The sequence below is a fragment of the Pterocles gutturalis genome, unplaced genomic scaffold (assembly GCF_000699245.1).
Source record: "Pterocles gutturalis isolate BGI_N339 unplaced genomic scaffold, ASM69924v1 scaffold15780, whole genome shotgun sequence".
NCBI classification, from domain to species: domain Eukaryota; kingdom Metazoa; phylum Chordata; class Aves; order Pterocliformes; family Pteroclidae; genus Pterocles; species Pterocles gutturalis.
The window spans coordinates 1-5144 of NW_010143680.1; the positions used below are offsets into that span (position 1 = coordinate 1).

At 41.9% G+C, this 5144-nt stretch overlaps 1 long non-coding RNA gene across 1 annotated transcript; it reads left to right on the top strand.

The window, feature by feature from the left end:
• Positions 1–40: 40 nt before the first annotated feature.
• Positions 41–3804, top strand: LOC104470051. Its single transcript, XR_727634.1, has 3 exons — positions 41–81; positions 2614–2661; positions 2748–3804. It is a non-coding gene; the product is annotated as an uncharacterized LOC104470051 (long non-coding RNA).
• The last annotated feature ends 1340 nt before the right edge of the window (positions 3805–5144 follow it).

The following is a 5144-nucleotide window of genomic DNA, read 5'->3' on the forward strand; positions in this document are numbered from 1 at the left end:
GAGAGCGAGACGCAGGCCTCGCCGGCTCCGCCACCAGCACCACCAGCATCCCAGAGCCCCAAGCAGGAGGAGAAAAGCCAGGTGTGACAGGCCGGCGGACGCGGCAGCACAAGTCCCAGCCCGCACGGTGCCTCCTCGGAGGGGAAGGGGAGAAGGGGGCAGTTGGGGGGCCCGTCAGTTGGTCGGCAGAGTTGTTCAGCAGCTCCCGTGTTGCGGTGCTGACCCTTCGCTCATGCTGATTGTAGGGCACCACAGCATCAGCTGGTGAGGCATAGGGCTGCACGGGAGCCTGGCTGGCCACTGTGGGAGGTGTGGGCATTGCTGAAGAGAGAAGTATGCTCTCAGCAAATAATTGCTTGTAGTATTTATTGCACTGGCCAACATAAACTAGGAACCCCGCTAATTCCCTCCCCTGGTATATAATTGCATTATCCTTAAGACATTAGAAAAAAGGTTTTGGGTTTTGGTTGTTTGTTTGGTTTTTTTTTTTAACTCTGAGTTGTTGTTAAAAAGTTAACTTTCTCAGCAATAGTTATGTATATGCAAGACAAAGAGTACAGACTCTCTTGTTACTATGGGAGCATGTGGTAGTTGCAGGCTGTGTGGGAGGCCAGCAAAATTGATGTGAATAAAGGCAAATTTAAAGATGAATGGTTACTGCTTCCACATTCACTGTGATTTTGAAATTTAACCTGGTTTGGGACTCAGTAGTTCTGGCCTAAAGATGGTGGGTCTGATTAAGGAAAGTAAGGAAGATCTTGTATATGTTAAGGTTTTGCTTTCAGTGTAGGCATCCAGTGTCACTGAATTGGTATAACCCTGATATACGCGGGCAGATCTACCCTCTCTGCTGTCTGAGCCGTGACAGCAAGCTCCATGGGTGCAAAGGGCTGCCTGCCTGCCTCTATTAGGGGTTGTGCTACTTCTCTTATACTGGTGGTTGTACTCTGTCAGATCCCCAGCACAGAAAATGCTGAATGCTAAACGCTGAGTTTCATGGCAGCTGGATGATGGTAGGGAGATTCTGTTATAGTGTCTGTATTTATTTCTGAACAGGTTTTTTTAGGACTATAGGAAGAACCTTTGTGTTCTTGAAGGGGTTTTACTAGTTCATGGGATGCTGTGCTGGCTGGGGATTACCAGTGCAGAGGAGTGGTAAAATTGTTTGACTCTTATTAGCCTGATCTGAAAATGGAGGACCCTTTTTCGGGGCATTTGCAAGTGTTTGGTGTGTCACACCAAGTCTTGACTTTGGCACCTGTTGAAAGTGACTTCTCTGGGCCAACCTCGACAAAGAAAGGGAGCAGACACCATGCAACAATACAGATAAACAGGTCCCAGTGCAGGCCTTGTGGCCTTGGTGCCATCAGTGGTTCATGCTTTGGATTTATTCAACTTTTTCTACTATCTCTGTTTAGATTTCTCCATTCTCAAGAACAGCGGCTCAGTTCTTGAGCACCAGATGAACAATGGGTCATAGATTTCATCTCATCCGAGACTGGAACTTCAGCTTGTCATGTTAACCAGACTTGTAACTTCTTCCACAGCAGCCGGTCTGTCTGTCAGGGCAGAGCTTTGCACTGTTGTATGCCGAGGAACTGGAGTTCTCGATCCCTTTTGGTTTCCAGGAAATTTCCGAGTTGATTTGTAGCGATGGCATTGATATCTTCTCCCCCCAGAAATTTTGTAAAGAAAAATGAAACATTTATTTTAACTAAATAGTTTACAAAATACCAGAAGCTTAATGTTTGTAAAAACAGTGGTGCTTTAGCAGCACAATTAAAATCAAAAGTAAAAGTTGTGCAATTGTTCAGTGTGGGTTCAAGCACCTTTCTGTTATTAGAGCAGGTTTTAATTAGTAGCACATAGTGTCTTGTAACTATTTAAAAGAGAAAAGTGTCCTTAACTGAAATAATGGTTTGAGCAGCTGTTAAATGTAAATGAGGCATAGGATAAAGCGTGAGTTTATCATTGGCAAGGAAGCAGAAAAGAAACGTTGCTCTCTTGAAGGTGTCTTGTGGGTTTCCCCCACACCCTCACCAGCTCCTTGCAAGCTCTAATTATGTTGTGTAAAACTACTTCAGAGAAATAAGGTGTGACTTCACATTTGGGCAAAAGAATCAGAGAATTAAAATGGGAGAGAATAGGCTTTTATAGACTTACAGCTTTGGCCAAAGCTGTAAGCTTTTCCACATTCATGCTGTGAAGAGGAAGAGGAGGTGTTTTACAGAAACTTCTTCCAGATTGTTTGTTTGAGTTGATTTTGTTTTTGTAATTTCAAGGGATGGTATTAAGGCAGCCTGACTGTATTTCCTTACCTGCTTCAGTTGAAGGTTCCTTAAATTTCAGCTTGATATAGTGCCTGTATCTGGTTCTGCAGTTGCACAGAAAGTTAACCAGTAGAAACAAAGTCAAGGAAAGCAGTGTTTTGAGGCTAACTGTCCTTTCTAAAGCACCGATGAAGGGCTGTAACTTTGTTTTACCTAGGAAGAGCAAAGAGAGAAACCCTAGTTTTAGTGTGATAATTGGCATGTATGTAGGATAGTTGAGACTGATTCCTGCAAATTTATGTTTGTGCTAACTTCAGACAATTCTCAATATTTTTTTTTTCAGACTCCATGAAAACAGAAGGCCGGTTGGGATGGCAGTCAGACTAAGCGGGTGAGTTTATATATAAAACTGACTAACTTTGGATTTTAAGTATTTGCAGATTTGTTAAATACAGAATTTCTTATTGGTGCCAACAGCCTGACTCCGTTGGTGTTTAAGTGGAGCTCTGGTATTCTAGTGCATTCTTTTACCTCTGCTTCTGTTGCGTTGCAAGCTGTGCTAGAGAAGACGTAGGAAATTCATTTTACCCAATCAGCAATTGTAACAATGGACTACAAACCTGCAGAACAAGCCGGTTTGCTGGAAAACAGGAATTCCTGCAGCGCAGCACTTGTCACAGACTATCCAAAGAGGGCAAAGATTCAGGAAGGTGAATAAATTGAACATTGGTTGAATGAGGTCAGGAACAGTCTCCCGGAGGAGAACCCTGCTCTAAAATACTACTTTGAAAGTATAAGCCAATTTAATGTGCAGATTAACCCTTCTCATTTGAGCAAACTTGTGTGCAATCCTGGATCTCTGCAGATCACAACTGGACACTTCAAAAACCTTTGTACTACATTTGTTTAAAAAAAAATAAATCATAACTTGTCTTGTTACAGCTGTTACTTTTACCATTTCATTGGAGTATCTGCAACATAAATGTATGTTTGACTTGAAAGAGTATCATACACTTGATATAACTCAGGTTGTCAACAAAATTCTTCTGTGAGGCTCAATATCGCCTCTCCATTCTTCTCTGAAAAATGTGTTAACCATTGCTGTCATTGCCAGAAATCATTTCTAGCCCAATTGTGCATTACTCAATTCTTGATAAAATATAATAATTGACCTAAATTATTATTCTGTTTTTATCCTCGTAGAATAGTTAAGATCCTGAGCATCAGACTAGACCTTTGTAGTCTGGTGTTCATGAAAATCATATTCACTGATTCACGGTTTAATCATTCTACATCTCAGTATTTTGTTTTCTTTTCCTCTTCCCTTGCATACTAGGGAGTATGATCAAGGTAATACTATGATCCAGTAGCACGTGTGATGGTAAGGGTATGCCTTTAGTTGTTTCAGGAAAAAGCTGCCATTATCTGCTCTCCGTTACCTTTCTTGATAGTTTCAATAATATGCATAACATGAAGTGTTTGTAAATTGATATTAAACTGTTTGTGACTTCACCTAAATAAATTTTTATATATAAATGCTGTTCTTAATCTTAGCTTTTTTTTTTCTTCTCTCTTGTTCTTATATTTCCACTTCCCCTTTTGTAATCACTTTTTTCCATCACCTGACCTTTTGCAAAATTTCTGGTTTTCAGTTACAAAAGCACAACCAAATCTTAACTATCAACAGAGAACAAATTGGCCTTTGAAATTTGCTTTCAATATTTTGCATAAAGGCTTGATAAAGTTATAACTGTACTTGTCATAGCTTCTTCATCTCTTTGCCAGTTGTTGAGACAACAGTAGGTATCAGGCCTGGATCTCTCTGAAAATGAAATAGCCACTGTACTCAAAAATACCAGTATTTTAATGGCCTCCAAACTGGAACTCTGATACAGTGAATGCTGAGATATCTGCATTCAATGCAGTAGAATATAGAGCACTTTTCCAGGTGGAATTACAAGTTATAAAAATACCTTTCACTTTCGAGAAGGTGCCTAAGAGCAATAATTGGATCACTTGTGCCATTTTTCCCTTGTCCCGTTTTAAGAAATCAGAACTCGGTCCCTGCTGCGTCTCTTCACTGTCATCGCTACACATGAACCACTACAAGCATATCCTCCTAAGGGGGTGCTGTAATAGAGGTAGGATTTGGGGGAGGTGTGGGGAGGGTGAGATGTGGAGCGAGCAAAGATGAGCAGACATTGGCCCCCTCAGTCCCACTGATGAATTGCAGAAGTGCGGGTCCTAACCTACTGACTCAGAGCAGCAAAGCAGCAATGGTTTTGTTTTCCTTGTCCTATTTGGGAGCAGCATACGCAGCTGAAGTCTGAAACACTTCCTGATGTTATTCACTGAGTCCTACCAAAAATGTGTTGGGTTGGTTGCTTTCTCCAGTCTTCATACAGTCTGGTGCGCTTCCTGGCACTCTGTCACCTCCCAGTTTCCTGGTTGCTAGCAGTGCTGGATCAGACCACCCTGTCTTCTGTGTCTGCTGTAGACAAGGACCAGGGCTCTGCCTTGCTTTCCAGTGTCAGTGGCTGCTTTTAAATTGCTGACTGCTTTCATAAAGAAACTTGCCTTTCAAATTATTAGCAGTGGTGGTTTTAAGACATGTGGGACTTTGCCCTCCCCATGCCCCCCCTTTTTTTTTCCTTCATAAACTTGGCCTTCATCACTGTCTTTGAGCCACCCAGTAACTTGCTGTGGTCCTTGTGCATCTTTGCTTTGGCTTTTATTAGTGCACGTGTGCTTTCCCCCTCATTGCTGTGCTGTAAGCTTCTCCATGAATTTTCCTTGTCCATTAGTTTCTCAGTGTTTTACTTCATCAGGTTTCTTCACATTCCAACAGTTAGTTACTGTGTGGGTTTGTGTACG